This window comes from Pseudophryne corroboree, chromosome 10, assembly GCF_028390025.1.
Source record: "Pseudophryne corroboree isolate aPseCor3 chromosome 10, aPseCor3.hap2, whole genome shotgun sequence".
NCBI lineage: Eukaryota > Metazoa > Chordata > Amphibia > Anura > Myobatrachidae > Pseudophryne > Pseudophryne corroboree.
The window spans coordinates 16433157-16456781 of record NC_086453.1 but is presented as its reverse complement, the minus strand read 5'-3'; the positions used below and the strand labels follow the sequence as shown (position 1 = coordinate 16456781).

Sequence of the window (23625 nt, the reverse complement as noted above, 5' to 3'; positions counted from 1 at the left end):
GGGCTTCTTAGGCTACTGGACACCATTAGCTCCAGAGGGATGGACCGCAGGACCCGACCTTGGTGTTCGTTCCCGGAGCCGCGCCGCCGTCCCCCTTACAGAGCCAGAAGCATGAAGAGGTCCGGAAAATCGGCGGCAGAAGACTTCGGTCTTCACCAAGGTAGCGCACAGCACTGCAGCTGTGCGCCATTGCTCCTCATGTACACCTCACACTCCGGTCACTGATGGGTGCAAGGCGCTGGGGGGGGCGCCCTGAAGGCAATATAAGACACCTTGGCTGGCAAATCTACATCATATATAGTCCTAGAGGCTATATAGATGTAAAAATACCCCTGCCAGTATTCCAGAAAAAGCGGGAGAAGTCCGCCGGAAAAGGGGCGGGGCCATCTCCCTCAGCACACTGGCACCATTTTTCCCTTACAGCTCCGCTGGAAGGAAGCTCCCTGGCTCTCCCCTGCAGTCTGCAAGCTACAGAAGGGTAAAAAAGAGAGGGGGGGCACTACATTTAGGCGCAGTATATATATAATAATATAAACAGCTATAAGGGAAAAAAACACTCATTTATAGTGGGATCCCTGTGTTATATAGCGCTCTGGTGTGTGCTGGCATACTCTCTCTCTGTCTCCCCAAAGGGCTTTGTGGGGTCCTGTCCTCTGTCAGAGCATTCCCTGTGTGTTTGCGGTGTGTCGTTACGGCTGTGTCAACATGTTTGATGAGGAGGCTTATGTGGAGGCGGAGCAGATGCCTGTAAATGTGATGTCACCCCCTGCGGGGTCGACACCTGAGTGGATGGTGCTGTGGAAGGAATTACGCGACAGTGTCGACTCCTTGCATAAAAGGTTTGACGACATACCAAATGTGGGACAGCCGGCTTCTCAGCCTGTGCCTGCCCAGGCGTCTCAAAAGCCATCAGGGGCTCTAAAACGCCCGCTACCTCAGATGGCAGACACAGATGTCGACACGGATACTGACTCCAGTGTCGACGACGATGAGACTAATGTAACTTCCAGTAGGGCCACACGTTACATGATTGAGGCAATGAAAAATGTGTTGCACATTTCTGATGTTACCCCCAGTACCACAAAAAAGGGTATTATGTTTGGAGAGAAAAAACTACCAGTAGCTTTTCCTCCATCTGAGGAGTTAAATGAAGTGTGTGAAGAAGCGTGGGCTTCCCCTGATAAGAAGCTGGTAATTTCTAAGAGGTTACTAATGGCGTACCCTTTCCCGCCAGAGAATAGGTCACGTTGGGAAACATTCCCTAGAGTGGATAAAGCGCTCACACGCTTGTCAAAGAAGGTGGCACTACCGTCTCCGGATACGGCCGCCCTGAAGGAATCTGCTGATAGAAAGCAGGAGGCTATCCTGAAGTCTATATATACACACACAGGTATTATACTGAGACCAGCTATTGCTTCAGCATGGATGTGCAGTGCTGCAGCTGCATGGTCAGATTCCCTGTCAGAAAATATTGATACCCTAGACAGGGACACTATATTGCTAACCGTAGAGCATATAAAAGACGCACTTTTATACATGAGGGATGCACAGAGGGATATTTGCCGGCTGGCATCCAAAATTAGTGCAATGTCCATTTCTGCCAGGAGAGGGTTATGGACTCGGCAGTGGACAGGAGATGCAGATTCCAAAAGGCACATGGAAGTTCTGCCTTATAAGGGTGAGGAGTTGTTCGGGGATGGTCTCTCGGACCTAGTTTCCACAGCAACAGCTGGGAAGTCTACATTTTTACCCCATGTTCCCTCACAGCCAAAGAAAGCACCGTATTATCAGGTACAGTCCTTTCGGCCCAATAGGGGCAAGCGGGTTAAAGGCGCGTCCTTTCTGCCCAGAGGCAGAGGAAGGGGAAAAAAGCTGCAGCATACAGCCAGTTCCCAGGAGCAAAAGTCCTCCCCCGCTTCCTCTAAGTCCACAGCATGACGCTGGGGCTCCACAGGCGGAGCCAGGTACGGTGGGGGCCTGTCTCAAATATTTCAGCAATCAGTGGGCTCGCTCACGGGTGGATCCCTGGATTCTTCAGATAGTATCTCAGGGGTACAAGCTGGAATTCGAGACGTCTCCCCCCCGCCATTTCCTCAAATCTGCCTTGCCAACCACTCCCTCAGGCAGGGAGGCAGTGTTACAGGCAATTCACAAGCTGTATTCACAACAGGTGATAGTAAAGGTACCCCTACTTCAACAAGGACGGGGTTACTATTCCACAATGTTTGTGGTACCGAAACCGGACGGTTCGGTGAGACCCATTTTAAATTTTAAATCCTTGAACACATATATAAAAAAATTCAAGTTCAAGATGGAATCGCTCAGGGCGGTTATTGCAAGCCTGGACGAGGGAGATTACATGGTATCACTGGACATCAAGGATGCTTACCTGCATGTCCCCATTTACCATCCTCACCAGGAGTACCTCAGATTTGTGGTACAGGATTGTCATTACCAATTCCAGACGTTGCCGTTCGGTCTATCCACGGCTCCGAGGGTCTTTACCAAGGTAATGGCCGAAATGATGATACTCCTTCGAAAGAAGGGAGTTTTAATTATCCCGTACTTAAGGCAAGGTCCAGAGAGCAGTTGTTGGTCGGGGTAGCACTATCTCAGGAGGTGCTACAACAGCACGGCTGGATTCTAAACATTCCAAAGTCACAGCTGGTCCCTACGACACGTCTACTGTTCCTGGGGATGGTTCTGGACACCGAACAGAAAAAAGTGTTTCTCCCGGAGGAGAAGGCCAAGGAGCTGTCATCTCTAGTCAGAGGCCTCCTAAAACCAAAACAGGTGTCGGTGCATCACTGCACGCGGATCCTGGGAAAGATGGTAGCTTCCTACGAAGCGATTCCATTCGGCAGGTTTCATGCAAGAACCTTTCAGTGGGACCTGTTGGACAAGTGGTCCGGATCGCATCTTCAGATGCATCGGCTGATAACCCTGTCTCCAAGGACAAGGGTGTCTCTGCTGTGGTGGCTGCAGAGTGCTCATCTTCAGGAGGGCCGCAGATTCGGCATACAGGACTGGGTCCTGGTGACCACGGATGCCAGCCTTCGAGGCTGGGGGGCAGTCACACTGGGAAGAAACTTCCAAGGACTATGGTCAAGTCGGGAGACTTCCCTGCACATAAATATTCTGGAACTAAGGGCCATTTACAATGCCCTAAGTCAGGCAAAACCCCTGCTTCAAAACCAGCCGGTACTGATCCAGTCAGACAACATCACGGCGGTCGCCCATGTAAACCCGACAGGGCGGCACGAGAAGCAGGACAGCGATGGCAGAAGCCACAAGGATTCTCCGATGGGCGGAAAATCACGTGTTAGCACTGTCAGCAGTGTTCATTCCGGGAGTGGACAACTGGGAAGCAGACTTCCTCAGCAGGCACGACCTCCACCCGGGAGAGTGGGGACTTCATCCAGAAGTCTTTCAAATGATTGTAAACCGTTGGGAAAGGCCACAGGTGGACATGATGGCGTCCCGCCTAAACAAAAAGCTAGAAAAGTATTGCGCCAGGTCAAGGGACCCTCAGGCGATAGCTGTGGACGCTCTAGTGACACCGTGGGTGTACCGGTCGGTTTATGTGTTCCCTCCTCTTCCTCTCATACCAAAGGTACTGAGGATAATAAGGAGAAGAGGAGTAAGAACTATACTCATTGTTCCGGATTGGCCAAGAAGAGCTTGGTACCCGGAACTTCAATAAATGATCTCAGAGGACCCATGGCCTCTACCGCTCAGACAAGACCTGCTGCAGCAGGGGCCCTGTCTGTTCCAAGACTTACTGCAGCTGCGTTTGACGGCATGGCGGTTGAACACCGGATCCTGAAGGAAAAGGGCATTCCGGAGGAAGTCATTCCTACGCTGATTAAAGCTAGGAAAGAAGTAACCGCAAACCATTATCACCGCATATGGCGAAAATATGTTGCGTGGTGTGAGGCCAGGAAGGCCCCTACGGAGGAATTTCAGCTGGGCCGTTTCCTGCACTTCCTACAGTCAGGGGTGACTATGGGCCTTAAATTGGGTTCCATTAAGGTCCAGATTTCGGCTCTATCGATTTTCTTCCAGAGAGAACTGGCTTCACTACCTGAAGTTCAGACTTTTGTTAAGGGAGTGCTGCATATTCAGCCCCCTTTTGTGCCTCCAGTGGCACCTTGGGATCTCAACGTGGTGTTGGATTTCCTAAAGTCACATTGGTTTGAGCCACTGAAAACCGTGGATTTGAAATATCTCACGTGGAAAGTGGTCATGTTGTTGGCCTTGGCTTCGGCCAGGCGTGTATCAGAATTGGCGGCTTTGTCATGTAAAAGCCCTTATCTGATTTTCCATATGGATAGGGCAGAATTGAGGACTCGTCCCCAGTTTCTCCCCAAAGTGGTATCAGCTTTTCATCTGAACCAACCTATCGTTGTGCCTGCAGCTACAAATGACTTGGAGGCTTCCAAGTTGCAGGACGTAGTCAGGGCCCTGAAAATCTATGTTTCCAGGACAGCTGGAGTCAGAAAGACTGACTCGCTCTTTATCCTGTATGCGCCCAACAAGTTGGGTGCACCTGCTTCAAAGCAGACTATTGCTCGCTGGATCTGTAGTACGATTCAGCTTGCACATTCTGCGGCTGGACTGCCGCATCCTAAATCAGTGAAAGCCCATTCCACGAGGAAGGTGGGCTCTTCTTGGGCGGCTGCCCGAGGGGTCTCGGCTCTTCAACTTTGCCGAGCAGCTACTTGGTCGGGGTCAAACACGTTTGCTAAATTCTACAAGTTTGACACCCTGGCTGAGGAGGACCTAGAGTTTGCCCATTCGGTGCTGCAGAGTCATCCGCACTCTCCCGCCCGTTTGGGAGCTTTGGTATAATCCCCATGGTCCTTACGGAGTCCCAGCATCCACTTAGGACGTCAGAGAAAATAAGAATTTACTCACCGGTAATTCTATTTCTCGTAGTCCGTAGTGGATGCTGGGCGCCCATCCCAAGTGCGGATTGTCTGCAATACTTGTATATAGTTATTGCTTAACTAAAGGGTTATTGTTGAGCCATCTGTTGAGAGGCTCAGTTGTTATCATACTGTTAACTGGGTATTGTATCACGAGTTATACGGTGTGATTAGTGTGGCTGGTATGAGTCTTACCCGGGATTCAAAATCCTTCCTTATTGTGTCAGCTCTTCCGGGCACAGTATCCTAACTGAAGTCTGGAGGAGGGTCATAGTGGGAGGAGCCAGTGCACACCAGTAGTCTAAAGCTTTCTTTATAGTTGTGCCCAGTCTCCTGCGGAGCCGCTATCCCCATGGTCCTTACGGAGTCCCAGCATCCACTACGGACTATGAGAAATAGAATTACCGGTGAGTAAATTCTTATTTTTTCCCCTCAAAATTCTACACACAATACCCCATAATGACAACGTGAAAAAAGGTTTGTTTGTTTGTTTGTTTTTTGTTTGTTTTTTTAGATTTTTGAAAATGTATTAGAAATAAAAAGCTAAGGAATCACATGTACATAAGTATTCACAGCCTTTGTCCAGTACTTTGTTGATGCACCTTTGGCAGCAATTACAGCCTCAAGTCTTTTTGAATATGATGCCACAAGCTTGGCACACCTATCTTTGGGCAGTTTCGCCCATTCCTCTTTGCAGCACCTCTCAAGCTCCATCAGGTTGGATGGGAAGCGTCTGTGCACAGTCATTTTTAGATCTCTCCAGAGATGTTCAATCGGATTCAAGTCTGGGCTCTGGCTGGGCTACTCAAGGACATTCACAGAGTTGTCCTGAAGCCACTCCTTTGATATCTTGGATGTGTGCTTAGGGTCGTTGTCCTGCTGAAAGATGAACCGTCGCCCCAGTCTGAGGGTAGGAGCGCTCTGGAGCAGGTTTTCATCCAGGATGTCTCTGTACATTGCTGCATTCATCTTTCCCTCTATCCTGACTAGTCTCCCAGTTCCTGCTGCTGAAAAACATCCTCACAGGATGATGCTGCCACCACCATGCTTCACTGTAGGGATGGTATTGGCCAGGTGATGAGCGGTGCCTGGTTTTCTCCAAACATGACGCCTGGCATTCACGCCAAAGAGTTCAAGCTTTGTCTCATCAGACCAGAAAATGTTGTTTCTCATGGTCTGAGAGTCCTTCAGGAGCATTTTGGCAAACTCCAGGCAGGCTGCCATGTGCTTTTTACTAAGGAGTGGCTTCCGTCTGGCCACTCCACCATACAGGCCTGATTGGTGGATTGCTGCATAGATGGTTGTCCTTCTGGAAGGTTCTCCTCTCTCCACAGAGGTATGCTGTAGCTCTGACAGAATGACCATCGGGCTCTTGGTCACCGCCCTGACTAGGGCCCTTCTCCCCCGATCGCTCAGATTAGACTGCCGGTCAGCTCTAGGAAGAGTCCTGGTGGTTCCAAACTTCTTCCATTTACAGATGATGGAGGCCACTGTGCTCATTGGGACCTTCAAAGCAGCAGATATTTTTCTGTACCCTTCCCCAGATTTGTGCATCGAAAAAATCCTGTCTCGGAAGTCTACAGACAATTCCTTTGACTTCATGCTTGGTTTGTGCTAAGACATGCACTGTCAAGTGTGGGACCTTATATAGACAGGTGTGTGCCTTTCCAAATCATGTCCAATCAACTGAATTTACCACAGGTGGACTCCAATTAAGCTGTAGGAACATCTCAAGGATGATCAGTGGAAACAGGATGCACCTGAGCTCAATTTTGAGCTTCATGGCAAAGGCTGTGAATACTTATCTACATGTGATTTCTTAGTGTTTTATTTTTAATACATTTGCAAAGATCACAAAAAAAACAATGTGGGTTATTGTGTGTGGAATTTTGTGGGAAAAAATTAATTTATTCAATTTTGGAGTAAGGCTGTAACATAACAAAATGTGGAAAAAGTGAAGCGCTGTGAATACTTTCGGGATGCACTGTACCACTGTCAGCGTATCGCGTATTACCAGATAATTAACACTGATGCCAGGTGCAGATGTTCCTACAGGGTGCATTGTGCGGCATGTTTACTATCGGGTTCTATAATTTCTTATCGCCACTATAAGCTGCTGTAAGAAATGTAGTACCATGGGGTATAGATGGGTCTACTAGGAGCCATTGGCAGTTTAAGAGTTTAATAGTGTGGGTTGGCTCCTCCCTCTATGCCCCTCCTACCAGACTCGGTTTAGAAAATGTGCCCGGAGGAGCCGGTCACAGCTGGGGGAGCTCCTAGGAGTTTTCTTAGTTTTTTTTGTTTTAATAGAGTTATTAGGTTACAGGGAGGCTGCTGGCAACAGCCTCCCTGCTTCGTGGGACTTAGGGGGCGGAGTAGGAACCAACTCTTGAAGTTAATGGTTCTCTATCTCCGCTGACAGGACACTGAGCTCCTGAGGGTGCTGATCGCAAGCCTACAAGGCGACCGCTCACTCCCGCAGCATGGCCGCCACCCCCTAACAGAGCCAGAAGAAAGAAGAGCGGTGAGTACAGCGCCGGCGGCCCGGTTAACGGGTCGCCGGCGGGAATGGCGGCACAAGGGTGGGAGCGCGGCTCTGACCGGCTGCGCTCCAATGCAGGCTCAGCAACACATGCTGTGAACGCTTGAGGGGCGTCCTGAGGCAGCGCCGATACACTACACTGGTCAGTCAGCTAACAGGGGCTAATCCCGCTGTTAGCAACAAAATCCTCAGGCCGGTATAATACAATTTGTGCGGGAAGCCGCGTGCCATTACAGGGGGCGGGGCTTCTCCTCAGAGCGAATCCAGCACTCAACAGCGCCATTTTCTTCCTGCAGATCTGAGGAACAGAACGCTGACAGAAAGCGCTGCCCTCCACATAACTCCAGCTATACCTCTGCGGTACCAGGGTGTTATAGACAGGGGGGGAGTGTATTGTTAGTACTAATTGATCTAGTAAGGTTGGTTAGTCAGCGCCGGACCTTTATCATAATAACTGCCTACTGGGGCAGTGTGTGTGTGTGTGTGTGTGTGTGTGTGTGTGTGAGTCTATCTCACATTACCATGTCCAAGGACTCTGTGTCCTGTGCTGCAGAGTGTGTATCTTCTCCTGAAGAGTCTATTCCATGTACTCAGGACTGCAATATACTGTCTCAGCCTTCTGAGTCCGAACCCCCATGGGTGGATTCTTTAAGGGGAATGATATCCCAGATTTCAACTAGGATGTCACATAACGAAAAAGAGACGCAGGTTTTGAGAAAATCTGTGGAGGGTTTGATATACTCAGCCCCCACTGCTTTGTTTTAAACCCCCCCCCCCACCTTTACATACCCACAAAAACGTGCACTTGCCCAGATAATGCAAGTTGACACTGATACCGACTCTGATACAGGGGACGGTGATGCATCACTTGCTAAGGGGTGCAACTAATGATTGAAGCCATTAGGGATATTTTACATATTACTGAGAAGGTACCTGAGCAGGTAGAGGAAGCTTATTTTACGGGCAGTAAGAAATCTTCGCTTACCTTCCCGACTTCTAAGGAGTTAAACTCTTTGTTTGAAAAATCCTGGGAAAGCCCAGAGAAAAAATTCCAGATCCCAAAAAGGGTTCTCATTGCTTTCCCTTTCCCTGAAGAGGACAGAAAAAAAAGTGGGAAAACCCCCTTATAGTAGACGCATCTGTATCTAGATTGTCAAAAAAGGTGGTTTTACCTGTCCCTGGGTCCACCGCTTTGAAAGAGCTGGCTGACCGCAAGATTGAGACTACGCTCAAATCTTTATACACAGCTACTGGCGTAGCTTCAAGGCCCACCATTGCTTGTGCGTGGATTTCTAAAGCAAAAGTAAAGTGGTCAAGCAGATTACTTGAGGACTTCGATACTTTGGATAGGAGTGACATTGAATTGTTTTTACGTCACATACAGGATTCTGCAGGTTTCATGGTGGAGGCCATGAAGGGCCTTGGCATGCTGAATGCGAGGGCTACATCCATGGTGGTCTCGGCACGCAGAGGACTCTGGTTACGCCAACGGACTGCGGATACAGAATCCAAGAAAAGTGTGGAGAACCTACCCTTCACAGGTCAGGCTCTGTGTTTGGGGACGCATTGGATGCGTAGATTTCCGCGGCAACTGCGGGTAAGTCGACCTTTCTTCCCTCAGCAGCAACACTGACTAGGAAATCTTATCCTACGTCTACACTGCAGTCCTTTCGGACCGCAAAAAAAAATCCAAACCCCCCTGTGACAGGACGATACCGTACGAAAGCACTCGCAGCTTCCGCGTCCCGTTGACTGCGCACAGAATGGAAGGTCAAGCCGCACGAGGCCTGACCACATAGGGGATTCCCGCTTACCGTCAGTAACCGCCTGTTACTGACTCCACCCACTGCGCTGTGGGCGGGTTCTCGCTGCCACCACCAAACTCCTAACCTGCCGTGGCGTTTGGAACCACGGTTCTGCTCTGTATGTGCCGACGCACTGCTTTACCACACCTGTGTGGTGTCGACGAATCCCCACTAGCCACTTGCTAGGCCTCTACCGGTAGCTGGCGGAAGGCGGAGCTTGGAGACGTCAGGTGCTTCCCTGGACAGCCGGAGAACGGGGCTAGGTTTGGCCTAACCCTGTTGGTCACAAGATGAAGCAGTCTTCTTGAGGCAAAGGTGTTTATTGCTCAAAAACCTTTAAAAAGGCTCCTCCCTATTGCTAGGGGCAACAGCATACAATTAAGATGTTTCAGCAGAAGAAGATGTTACAATACACAATCCTATGGGCCAACTGCCCTCCTTTTATCCCTCTCCAAGACCCCTTACCACAGGGGGTAAGCCCGCCCTGTGGTGTACAACCAATCAATGTTTACCCATGAGCTGTGCATGCTCTGGTCTCATGCACACACAACATTGTTCCCTATGGACAGTGGGGAGTGGTCGGTCTCCTTTGTCTCTCCCATCTGGGAGAGCAGGCTACTCCCACGGTGCCGTTCAGTCTGGCTGGGGGGAGGTTTTCCCTCCTAAACTGACTTCCAGAAACCTGCCCGGGACCCCTTCTCACTGCCTGCAGCCTGGATTTGGGCTCCAGAGCTGGGCAGCCTGGCTCCCCGGTCCAGGTCTCTGGTCCACTACGGCTGATCTCCATGGAGCTCCAAGAAACCACTCAGCTTGTTTTATAGCTAAGCTGCTTCTCTTTCTCCCTGTCCCCATTGGAACTGTGAGGCTGGATGGGAAAGCATTCCGTTTTTTAGGGAAAAGGTCTGGGAGAATCCATCAGCCTGCACAGCTATGGATTCCCCCCTCCTGGGACACACAATCAAGTAAGTGCATTTTATCTTTAAATACATTACATTTTAAACCACACTGTACATTTCCCTGTAACTATACACTGAGCCTGTGCCCTGCACAGACTCTACATACTCAGGCACTGCAGTGCCTTACAACACACTGTATGTCCTTATTTTACACAATGTTTTATTTAACTGCTGTGCTTCCCTAGCCCTGCAGCCTGGCTGCTAGGGCTCTCCCTCTCAGTGCTGGAGGTATGGGGCTGGCTTCCCCCATCCTCCAGCCTGCTTTTCTGCCTCTGGGGTTCCAGGGAGCTGGCTCTCCCTGTCCCCCCAGGGTGGCACTAATCAGTGGCCTCGCCGCACGCAGCGGCGCACCCCCCTGTACCTAAGCCCGGCGGCCCGGGACACTTGTCCCGGCCGCCGTGACTCTGGCTTTGTTGTGGCGCTGGGAGCGTAGCTCCCGGACCCCAGCGCTCATCAGCCTGCTCGCCCGCCTAATGTGCCCACGCCGCTAGGGAGCCGGCTAGCCCGGTCCCCCCCTGAGCGGCGCCTGTCTTGTGGCCTCGCTGCAGCGTCCGGCGGGGAGCCGGGCTGCAGCGCACCCCCCTCGCCGACTAGCAGCCCGGGACGTCCGTCCCGGCTGCTGCGGCTGGCCACCCGTGCTGGGCTGAGGCGCTGGGAGCAGAGCTCCCGGCCCCCAGCGGCGGCTCTCACAGAGAGCACTGCAGCGGGAGCCGAGCTCCCAGCCGCAGCGCTCACCCTTCTCCCCGGCGCGCACACTCCAGTGCGCCCGGGGCTACACTGACCGCTGCCGGGAGCGGAGCTCCCGGACTCCGGCGGTCAGCGGCTGCCTCCTCTCCCCCGGCGCGCACACTCTGCTGAGCGCGCCGGGGAGCTGTCCTCCCTGCCGTGGTCTCCGGAGGGGTCCGGGACCACGGCACAGTTAAAAATACAGTTTCTAAACATTTTTATACATTTTTATAAACACGGCGCCTAGCGCCCACAGCATGTTCAAATATGGCGCCAAGCGCCCATTGTCTTTGAAAATGGCGCCGGGCACTAGGGATTAACCCCTTCAGTGCCAAGGCGGCCATTTGCCTCGTGGCTGGGGCTCTCCGGCCACACTCCCCCCCCCCCCATTCAAGCGGGTCAACCAGGGACCCATGTCCCAACGATTTGGGTCCTGGTCCCGCAGTCCTTAACGAGGTTACCGGGAGTTCTTTGGGGGTTCAGGCTCCTCCTGACGTGACAGTCCATCTGCATTGCTATGAGCCTTGCCTTGCTTGTGGATAATATGGAAGTCATAAACCTGAAGAGCAAGGCTCCACCGCAACAGTCTGCCGTTTTCCCCCGTGGTGTGTTGGAGCCACCGTAATGGATTGTGGTCCGTTACCACCGTAAAATGGCGGCCATACAAATAGGGCTGAAGCTTCTTCACAGCCCAAACAATAGCCAAACATTCTTTTTCAATTGTGGCATACCCCACCTCCCGCGGTAGCAGCTTTCTGCTCAAATAGGCCACAGGGTGCTCCTGTCCATCCGGCCCCTCCTGGCTCAGTACTGCCCCGAGTCCGTACTGTGACGCATCAGTTTGTACAACAAAGTTTTTACTATAGTCCGGCGCCATCAGTACTGGGGCTTGTACTAGAGCAGTTTTCAACGACTGGAATGCCAACTCACATGCGGTCGTCCAGTCAACTATCTTGGGGAGTTTCTTCTTAGTCAGATCAGTCAGGGGTTTGGCCACGGAACTAAAGTCAGGGACAAAACGTCTGTAGTATCCTGCGATCCCTAAGAAAGCCAGGACCTGTCTCTGGGTTGTGGGCCGGGGCCAGTCGCGGATCGCCTCCACCTTCGCTGGTTCAGGCTTCACCTTACCTCCCCCCACACGGTGCCCCAGGTACTGTACCTCTGTCATCCCCATTTGGCACTTGTCTGCCCTGATGGTCAGACCTGCCCACCGAATCCTCTCTAACACCAACCCCACATGGCCCAGGTGCTCTTCCCAGGTTCGGCTGAAGACAGCAATGTCATCCAAGTAGGCCTGGGCGAACTCTCGGAACCCCTTCAGCAGGTCATCGACCACACTCTGGAAGGTTGCTGGCGCATTCTTCATCCCGAATGGCATCGTTTTGAACTCAAACAAGCCAAAGGAGGTGATGAAGGCGGACCGTTCCTGAGCCTCGGGAGTCATTGGTATCTGCCAATACCCCTTGCTCAGATCGAACGTAGAGATGTACTTCGCCCCAGCCAGCTCGTCTAACAGTGCGTCAATGCGGGGTAGGGGATAGGCGTCGGATTTGGTTACTTCGTTCAACCGGCGGTAGTCTACGCAGAACCTGGTTGTCCGGTCCTTCTTGGGAACCAGTACAACGGAGGCGGCCCAGGGACTGTTGGAGCGCGTGATTACGCCTAGCGCTAACATCTCCTGCACCTCTTGGTAGATACTCGCCTGCGCCTCTGGTGAGACCCGATACGCGGGTTGCCGAATCGGCCTATGCTCACCAGTATCTACATGATGGGCACGTAGGGAAGTCAGGCCGGGCTTCCTGCTGAACTGGGCCTCAAAGGACAGCAGCACTGACTCCAGCTGCTCCCTCTTGTGGTTACCAAGCTCACTGCTCCAGCTAACTTCCTCTACACCACCCTCACCCTTGGCATCCGCGAGGAGGTCCGGAATGGGATCTTTTCCTGGTTCCTCCATCGGCAGGCAGCACACAGCGGCTACCGACTCCACACGCTCGTGGTATGCCTTCAACATGTTTATATGGTAGGTACGCTGCCTCCTACCATCGCTGTCAAATGACACCACGTAGGTGATGTCGCTTAGGCGTTTTGCAACCGTTTACGGTCCCGCCCAGGCAGCCTGGAGCTTGTTCTGACGTGTGGGCACCAGAACCAGAACCTTCTGCCCTACTCCAAAGACCCGAGCACGCGCGCCCTGGTCATACCAAGTCTTCTGCTTGGTCTGTGCTTCCGCAAGATTCGCTTGCGCTAGTCCCATGAGATTCTCTAACCGATCTCTGAGCTTCAACACATACTCCACCACGGACTCATCCTGGTGGATCAGCTCCCCCTCCCAAGACTCCCGGAACAGGTCAAGAGGTCCACGTACTCGGCGGCCATATAGTAACTCGAAGGGCGAGAATCCGGTTGACTCCTGGGGCACTTCCCGATATGCAAACAGGAGGTGCGGCAGGTATCGCTCCCAGTCTCCTCCCTCCGAAGTCACAAATGCCCGTAGCATCTGCTTCAGAGTACCATTGAATCTCTCGCAGAGTCCGTTAGTCTGGGGATGATAGGGGGCAGTGCGGAGTTGGCGCACTCCGCACTTCGCCCAGAGACACTGGACCAGATCACTCATGAACTGTGTCCCTTGATCGGTTAGGATCTCACTGGGGAACCCTACTCTACTAAATATGCCTAGCAGAGCGTCCGCTACCTTTTCCGCAGTGATGGCGGACAGAGCCACAGCCTCTGGATACCGGGTAGCATAATCCACCACGGTGAGGATGTATCTCTTCCCCGATCTACTGGGCACAGGTAGGGGACCGACTATGTCCACGGCCACTCGTTGGAAAGGTTCCCCGACTATTGGCAAAGACCTCAGGGGAGCCCGAGCACTGGGGCGTCCAAGCCGTTGGCACACATCACAGGACTTACAGTAGGTCCGTACGTCATCCGACACTCCGGGCCAAAAAAAGTTCTGCGTCAGGCGCCTCAGTGTTCGGTCCCTCCCCAGGTGTCCCGCCAAAGGAATTTCATGGGCAACTGACATCAGTTGCTCCCGAAAGCTCCTGGGAACCACCAGTTGAACTTTCTCCCGCACTGGCCTATCCCCCTCTACCTTGGCTACCCGGTACAGTAACCGTTTCCACCAGGTCACACTCCCTGCCCCCATCCCAGCAAGGCCGCGGCCAGCTTGGCGCCTCATACCTTCCAGGGATGGGTCAGAGAGCTGAGCTTCCCTAAACTCCTGCCTGCGGCCCTCACTTTCTCCTAAGTTTGGACACTCTACAGGGGGAAGATTGGGGTCAGTCAAGTTGGGGTCAGTCATGGTAGGGTCGGGATAGTCACTCATACTCACCGCCGGAGTTGGCAGACCACTAGGGACAGGAGCGTCGCTGGGCACCCGCACAGGATTCAACAAACTGGAACCGACATCCTCTGCGTTGCTAGGGGACGTAGGCCCACCAGAGGCAAGGGGCAGATGTGCTGATCTGGCCGCTGTGGTCTTTTCCTCTGGGATGGCTGACGCTGTGGTTGGCGGTTGTTCAGCCGCTAGGGTCTTTTCCTCTGGGCTGGGCGGTGCTGGCAGAGACGATGAAGACTGTAGTCTGGCCGCTTGACTCCGGGTGATGGCGTTCGCGAAGGCAGTAACGATCCCTCCACCGAGATCATTCCCCAAGACGACATCAGTTGGGAGGCCATCCATTACGGCAACATCTCTTAGCTCTTGTCCAGCTCCCCAGTCGAGGTAGACTCTGGCCATGGGCACTTCTCGCTCTAGCCCATCGGCCACTGTAACTTTTGCAGTGCAACCCTGCAGTACGGCAGCAGGGTCGACCAGGTGGGGGCTTACAACGGTTATGGAGGCCCCAGAGTCTCTTAAGCCTTCGCCCTGCAGGGATCCCACTTGGACCGGCTGCAGGTGCCGCCACATATTTGGTGGGGGCTTCTTAGCCATACAGGTGACTCTTTCCGTGGAGTCCACCTGTTTCTTGCCACACTCCATCGGACTGACTGGAGGGGGTACAGTCTCTGGAAGCTCATCTTCCCGGGTTAAGCAAGCAATCCGGGCTCCAGCACTCGGATTTGGGGCACGAGTCTGGGGTGCTTGGGATGCAGGACAGTTCATCCTCAGATGTCCGATCTTCCCACAGCCATAGCACTTTTTGTCCAGGCGTGGCTCCGATGGCCTCTGATTACTGGCAGGGGCACTGCGGGGCGGTTGCTGGCCAAAAGCACCCGGGTTGGAAGATGCTTGCTTTGGGGGGCGATGAGCTGAAGAGGGGTGTCCCCCTGGTGGTACAGTCTTTTGGGGTTGGCTGCTGGTTGGGCGCTTCTGCCCCTGCGGCCGAATTGCCACATATTTGTCTGCTAACTGGGCAGCCATCTTTAAGCTTGGTGGCTCCCGATCTAGCACCCACTCCTTCACTTCTGGGGCGCACCTGCGGTAGAACTGCTCCCTGCAGATCAGGTCGATCAGTGCGTCCCACGTAGTGGCTTCCGAATCCTTCACCCACTTCACCACGTACTGCCTCAGCTGGGTGGCGAACTGCTCATGGGTGCTGCTAGGATTCTTGGGCAAGTCTCTGAATTTCTTCCTGTAAGACTCAGGAGTGATGAAGAATCGCTGGAGGAGGGCCTTCTTGACTTCGTCGTAGTTCCCACAGTCCTCCGTCGCCACTCCTCGATAGGCCTCCAAGGCCTCTCCATGCAGAGTGGGCACAAGGTGTCTCACCCACTCTGACTTGGGTAGATCATGTAGTTTACAAGTCCTCTCAAAGACTTGCAAATGTCCATCAATGTCCCCATCACTGTCTGCAAACTTGGCAAACTGAACTCGTCCTGATCTGTGTACAACAGCTGACAACGGCTCCCGGGGTACCACGGCCTGTGATGCCCGCTCCGCATGCCACATCCGAATGACAAGCATGCGCTCTTGCTCCGTTGCCCTTTCCCCCAATTCCGCTAGCCGATCTGCTAGGGTATCCGGGTCGCCCCCCCTGGGACGTTGGGATCCTGGCCCTGCTAGGGATTGCTGGGAAATATGGCTGTTGTGAGAGAGGGCGGGGCTTGTGGATCTCACCGGTCCTGTGCGAAGGTCCACTGTTGGGTCGTCCTCTGCGATGCTGACGCCGTCAGTGTTTTCCACCTCCACCTGAGACTCCTCCCAGCTCCTGAGCGCCGCCTGCATGACGCTCCTGGACGCGTTGAAAGGGATTTCCACACCCTTCCCCTGGCATACGATCTCCAGATCCTCCTTGGACATTCCGCTGAATTCCGCCATCTTGTGCGTTCTCCTGCGCTGCAGTTACTCCTCTCCTGAGTAACTCGGCTTCTCCAATCGGGTGATGAAAAGCCGCCTGGGATTATCCCACCACTATGCCACCAATTTCTGTGACAGGACGATACCGTACGAAAGCACTCGCAGCTTCCGCGTCCCGTTGACTGCGCACAGAATGGAAGGTCAAGCCGCACGAGGCCTGACCACATAGGGGATTCCCGCTTACCGTCAGTAACCGCCTGTTACTGACTCCACCCACTGCGCTGTGGGCGGGTTCTCGCTGCCACCACCAAACTCCTAACCTGCCGTGGCGTTTGGAACCACGGTTCTGCTCTGTATGTGCCGACGCACTGCTTTACCACACCTGTGTGGTGTCGACGAATCCCCACTAGCCACTTGCTAGGCCTCTACCGGTAGCTGGCGGAAGGCGGAGCTTGGAGACGTCAGGTGCTTCCCTGGACAGCCGGAGAACGGGGCTAGGTTTGGCCTAACCCTGTTGGTCACAAGATGAAGCAGTCTTCTTGAGGCAAAGGTGTTTATTGCTCAAAAACCTTTAAAAAGGCTCCTCCCTATTGCTAGGGGCAACAGCATACAATTAAGATGTTTCAGCAGAAGAAGATGTTACAATACACAATCCTATGGGCCAACTGCCCTCCTTTTATCCCTCTCCAAGACCCCTTACCACAGGGGGTAAGCCCGTCCTGTGGTGTACAACCAATCAATGTTTACCCATGAGCTGTGCATGCTCTGGTCTCATGCACACACAACATTGTTCCCTATGGACAGTGGGGAGTGGTCGGTCTCCTTTGTCTCTCCCATCTGGGAGAGCAGGCTACTCCCACGGTGCCGTTCAGTCTGGCTGGGGGGAGGTTTTCCCTCCTAAACTGACTTCCAGAAACCTGCCCGGGACCCCTTCTCACTGCCTGCAGCCTGGATTTGGGCTCCAGAGCTGGGCAGCCTGGCTCCCCGGTCCAGGTCTCTGGTCCACTACGGCTGATCTCCATGGAGCTCCAAGAAACCACTCAGCTTGTTTTATAGCTAAGCTGCTTCTCTTTCTCCCTGTCCCCATTGGAACTGTGAGGCTGGATGGGAAAGCATTCCGTTTTTTAGGGAAAAGGTCTGGGAGAATCCATCAGCCTGCACAGCTATGGATTCCCCCCTCCTGGGACACACAATCAAGTAAGTACATTTTATCTTTAAATACATTACATTTTAAACCACACTGTACATTTCCCTGTAACTATACACTGAGCCTGTGCCCTGCACAGACTCTACATACTCAGGCACTGCAGTGCCTTACAACACACTGTATGTCCTTATTTTACACAATGTTTTATTTAACTGCTGTGCTTCCCTAGCCCTGCAGCCTGGCTGCTAGGGCTCTCCCTCTCAGTGCTGGAGGTATGGGGCTGGCTTCCCCCATCCTCCAGCCTGCTTTTCTGCCTCTGGGGTTCCAGGGAGCTGGCTCTCCCTGTCCCCCCAGGGTGGCACTAATCAGTGGCCTCGCCGCACGCAGCGGCGCACCCCTCTGTACCTAAGCCCGGCGGCCCGGGACACTTGTCCCGGCCGCCGTGACTCTGGCTTTGTTGTGGCGCTGGGGCGCCGGGAGCGTAGCTCCCGGACCCCAGCGCTCATCAGCCTGCTCGCCCGCCTAATGTGCCCACGCCGCTAGGGAGCCGGCTAGCCCGGTCCCCCCCTGAGCGGCGCCTGTCTTGTGGCCTCGCTGCAGCGTCCGGCGGGGAGCCGGGCTGCAGCGCACCCCCCTCGCCGACTAGCAGCCCGGGACGTCCGTCCCGGCTGCTGCGGCTGGCCACCCGTGCTGGGCTGAGGCGCTGGGAGCAGAGCTCCCGGCCCCCAGCGGCGGCTCTCACAGAGAGCACTGCAGCGGGAGCCGAGCTCCCAGCCGCAGCGCTCACCCTTCTCCCCGGCGCGCACACTCCAGTGCGCCCGGGGCTACACTGACCGCTGCCGGGAGCGGAGCTCCCGGACTCCGGCGGTCAGCGGCTGCCTCCTCTCCCCCGGCGCGCACACTCTGCTGAGCGCGCCGGGGAGCTGTCCTCCCTGCCGTGGTCTCCGGAGGGGTCCGGGACCACGGCACAGTTAAAAATACAGTTTCTAAACATTTTTATACATTTTTATAAACACGGCGCCTAGCGCCCACAGCATGTTCAAATATGGCGCCAAGCGCCCATTGTCTTTGAAAATGGCGCCGGGCACTAGGGATTAACCCCTTCAGTGCCAAGGCGGCCATTTGCCTCGTGGCTGGGGCTCTCCGGCCACACCCCCCTCCACCTTCTTTAGGGGAGGTCGGGGAAAATCCAGAAAACCTGCACCAACAGGATCTCAGGAACAGAAACCAAGTTCTGCTTCCTCAAAATCTTCTACATGACGGTGGACCTCCCAGCCTGGAGATCAGGCAGGTGCGAGCGAGACTAAAATATTTCCGTCACATCTGGGTGTCGTCATGCCTAGACCCCTGGGTAACAGATATTGTTGTCCAGGGGTACAAACTGGAGTTTCAAGAACTCCCACCTCACAGATTTTTCAAATCAGGCTTACCAGCTTCGCTGACAGAAAGTGCTATCCTCCAGGATGCCATTCAAAAAATGGTTCAAACAGATCCTGTTCCACCTCCCCTACAACACAAGGGTTATTACTCAAACCGGACGGTTCGGTAAGGCCAATATTAAACCTAAAGTCATTGAACCCCTACTGGAGGGAATTCAAATTCAAGATGGAGTCTCTGAGAGCGGTGATCTCAGGTCTGGAGGAGGGGGAATTTCTGGTATCCCTGGATATCAAGGATGCGTACCTTCACGTTCCGATCTGGCCGCCTCACCAGGCTTATCTCAGATTTGCGCTACTGGACTGTCACTATCAGTTCCAGGCCCTGCCATTTGACCTCTCCACGGCACCAAGGGTGTTCACCAAGGTCATGGCAGAGATGATGCTACTCCTCCACAGGTGGGGAGTGAGCATAATTCCATATCTGGACGATCTGCTTATTAAAAGCATCTTCCAGGGGTAAGCAACAGAACATTGCTCTCTCAACTTGACTACTCCAGGATCATGGGTGGATCCTGAACCTTCCAAAGTCTCATTTGGAGCCGACAAGGAGACTGCCCTTCCTGGGGATGATACTCGACACGGAAGTGCAGAGTGTGTTTCTACCGGTGGAGAAAGCGTTGGCGATCCAATCAATAGTCCGGGATGTCCTGAAGCCAGCCCAGGTATCTGTTCATCAGTGTATACGCCTTCTGGGGGGGAGATGGTAGCCTCCTACGAGGCTCTACAATACGGAAGATTCCATGCACGGTCCTTCCAACTGGATCTCCTGGACAAATGGTCGGGATCACATCTTCACATCACATCTTCGGGATCACATCTTCACATGCACCAGCGGATACGACTGTCGCCGAAAGCCAGAATGGTGGCTGCAAAACTTCTCACCTTCTCGAGGGCCGCAGGTTCGGGATTCAGAATTGGATCCTTCTAACCACGGATGCAAGTCTCAGAGGTTGGGGAGCAGTCACCCAAGGGGAAAACTTCCAAGCAAAGTGGTCAAGTCTGGAATCTGTCCTTCCGATAAACATTCTGGAACTAAGGGCCGTATACAACGGCCTTCTGCAAGCGGCACATCTTCTCCAAGATCAGGCCATTCAGGTTCAGTCGGACAATGTAATGGCAGTGTCCTATATAAACCGACAGGGCGAAACGAAGAGCAGAGCGGCAATGTCAGAGGTATCAAGAATCCTCCCCTGGGCAGAAAAGCACGCTGTGGCGTTGTCAGCGATCTTCATTCCGGGAGTGGACAACTGGGAAGCGGACTTCCTCAGCAGACATTATCTCCATCCGGGAGAATGCGGCCTCCACCCGGAGGTGTTCGCAGACGTGACAAGCCAATGGGGTGTCCCTCAGATAGACATGATGGCCTCTCCACTCAACAAGAAGCTTTGGAGGTACTGTTCCAGGTCACGAGACCCACAAGCAGTGGCGGTGGACGCCCTGGTAACTCCGTGGGTGTTCCAGTCAGTGTATGTGTTCCCTCTACTTCCAATCATCCCAAGGATTCTCAAGCTAATAAAAAGAACAGGAGTTCAGGCGATCCTCATTGCTCCGGACTGGCCAAGAAGGGCTTGGTACGCGGATCTTCTGTAATTACTACTGGAGGATCCGAGGCCGCCTCCTCTTCGCGAGGACCTTCTTCAACAGGGGCCATTCACCTATCAAGACTTACCGCGGCTACGTTTGACGGCATGGAGGTTTAACGCCAGATCTTAGCTCAGAAGGGCATTCCAACAAGGGTCAATTACAGGCTAGGAAGGGAGTAACGTCTAAACATTACCATCAGATTTGGAAAAAGTATATGTCTTGGTGTGAAACCAAGAGGTTTCCTACGGTGGAGTTTCAACTGGGATGGTTTCTCCTCTTTCTGCAAGCAGGTGTGGATGTGGGCCTACGCTTGGACTCCATCAAGGTCCAGATTTCGGCCTTGTCCATTGTCTTCCAGAAGCAATTGGCTGCTCTCTCGGAAGTTCAGACTTTCTTGAAAGGGGTTCTGCACATCCAACCACCTTTTGTGCCTCCTACGGCACTGTGGGATCTTAATGTGGTGCTACAGTTCCTGCAATCGGATTGGTTCGAGCCTTTACAGGAGGTGGATGTCAAGTTTCCGGTCACACTGTTGGCATTGGCGTCTGCAAGATGTTTGTCTGAACTGGGGGCACTGTCATGTAAGAGCCCCTATTTGATTTTCCATGAAGATAGAGCTGAGCTCTACGTCAGCAGTTTCTTCCAAAGGTTGTGTCGGCTTTTCTTATCAATCAACCTATTGTGGTGCCAGTGGCTACTGACTCCTCCATTACCTCAAAGTACTTGGATGTTGTGAGGGCTTTGAAAATATATGTGAAGAGAACTTCTCGTCACAGGAAGTCGGACGCTCTGTTTGTCCTTTATGATCCCAACAAGGTTGGGTGTCCTGCTTCTAAGCAGACAATTTCTCGCTGGATCAGGTTTACTATCCAGCATGCTTATTCTACGGCAGGATTGCCATGTCCTACGTCTGTTAAGGCTCACTCGACTCGTAAGGTGGTGTCTTCCTGGGCGGCTGCCCGGGAGGTCCCGGCTTTACAGCTTTGCCGAGCAGCTACTTGTTCAGGGTCGAACACGTTTGCTAAGTTCTACAAGTTCGATACTTTGGCCTCTGAGGACCTAAAGTTTGGTCAGTCAGTTCTGCGGGAACCTCGGCACTCTCCCTCTCATTCTGGGAGCTTTGGTACATCCCCATGGTACTAAATTGGACCCCAGTATCCTCTAGGACGTAAGAGAAAATAGGATTTTAATTACCTACCGGTAAATCCTTTTCTCGTAGTCCATAGAGTATGCTAGGCGCCCGCGCAGTGCTTCATATTCCTGCATTGTTACTTGATTAAGTATTGTTGGTTCAGTCGTTGCTGAATCGTTCCAAGTTGGTTAGCATGGTTTTCCTTTTTGTTATGTGTGAGCTGGTGTGAATCTCACCACTATCTGTGTATTTCCTTCTCTCGTAGTATGCCCGTCTCCTCGGGCACAGTTTCTAGACTGAGTCTGGTAGGAGGGGCATAGAGGGAGGAGCCAGCCCACACTATTAAACTCTTAAAGTGCCCATAGCTCCTAGTGGACCCGTCTATATCCCATGGTACTAAATTGGACCCCAGCATCCTCTACGGACTACGAGAAAAGGATTTACCGGTAGGTAATTAAATTCCTATTATATCACGGTTGTAAGTGTCTGTAACGCATGCCTGGAGTAAAGCGGCCACGTGTGCCGACACTGCCGCCAACTGGTGCGCATCTTGATTGCAGCCCCAACGCTGTGTTTTTGTGTTGCTTGTTTTTGTGTAACTTGCGCCCGTTTTGCTTTATTTTCCCCCACCCATTATAACATCCTACTCCCCATCGTCTACCGAGGACTCCACTGTCTGCCCTTCTCGCACCACTGCACTCTGCTCCATTGTCTATGGCCTCTGTGGGTCTCCGCCACGCTTCTTGCATCCTCTGTGCCTGCGGTGTTCAGTATGCGGCCAGGTCTCCAGGATGAGCAGGAGATGTGCAAACAGATAAATCACTTTCCTCTTTGTGTTCCTGATAAATACCTGACGTGCCGGGAAACCACCAGCAAGCCTCCTGCTGCGTTACCCTAGATACAGGCGGAGGGTGTTCGGGTGATGCATGCCTGGTGGACGGCACTGCCTCACGCCTGCCTGTTAATCATGAACTAGAGAGCTGTCTCGGAGTAGGGACGCTTGACGGGTTTATCTGGAAGTTTCCTGTTGGGAGGGGGTGTAAAACATAGAACCCTTTAGCTGCTTATTCCAAACACATTTCTCAGATGAAGGAACAAAGGGGGTCATTCCGAGTTGATCGCTCGCTAGCAGTTTTTAGCAGACGTGGAAACGCATTGTTGCCGCCCACCGGGGAGTGTATTTTCGCTGTGCAGAAGTGCGAACGCTTGTGCGGCAGAGCGCCTGCAAAATCTTTTTGTGCAAAACAAGATCAGCCCTGTAGTTACTCTTCGTGTGCGTTTATTCGAACGACGGAGGGACGGCTTTTGACGTCACACACCCGCCCAGCGTTCGCCCAGCCACGCCTGCGTTTTCTGCTGCAGGGTACACTGGGCTGCACAGGGAATGACATTGGGGGTGTAGAGTAGGATCTTGATCCGATGCACCAACAGGCTAAAAGCTTTGACTGTTCCCAGAATGCATAGCACCGCCTCCTCTATAACCCCGCCTCCGTGCACAGGAGCTCAGTTCAGGAGAAGCCCTGAGAAGAGCTTTTCAGAGTGAAAAAATTAAGACTTCAAGGGCTGCAGCAGAGACACTGACTGTGTTAGATGTCAGTCAGACATCTCCTACTGCAGCTCCATCATCTCCCCCCAGCGGCGCTGTACACTCCACACCCTGGTCGCCGGGTACCTACAGCAGAGGCTCTGATTCTAGTCACACACACCACTGCTGCCCTCCTGGATCGCGTGGCCGCACACAGGGAGGAGGTAAGAGGGTCCCCCAGGCGGGACCCATGGGAAATCGCGATCCGGCGCGGCCGGTGTGGACACTGTGGCAGTACAGGGACCCCATTAGACTACCAGAGCAAGGGGACAGGTCGGTTTTATTAAAAACCGTTTATTATACAGCCCACAGTACCCGGTGGTGAAGTCCAGCAAGGGGATAAGGCTCTGATCTGTAGCCCCTCCCCCTGTGCGCCATTTAGAGTAAATGTTCCCGCCCTGGAGCTGCATCTCTCGCTCTCCCTCACTCCCTGTCAGCGTTTTGGCGCCATTAGGACAAACAGAGCTGATCCGGGGACTGTTTGGGCAAATCCTCCTTTGTAAAGCCGCCTGCCTGTCAGCGCTGTGCATTTTACAGGA

The 23625-nt window shown here is 53.2% G+C and overlaps 1 protein-coding gene across 2 annotated transcripts in view; it reads left to right on the top strand.

Annotated features, from left to right (window-relative positions):
- MUL1 (mitochondrial E3 ubiquitin protein ligase 1) overlaps positions 1–23625 on the top strand; it is a 40999-nt gene that overhangs the window by 5277 nt on the left and 12097 nt on the right. The window lies entirely within an intron of this gene.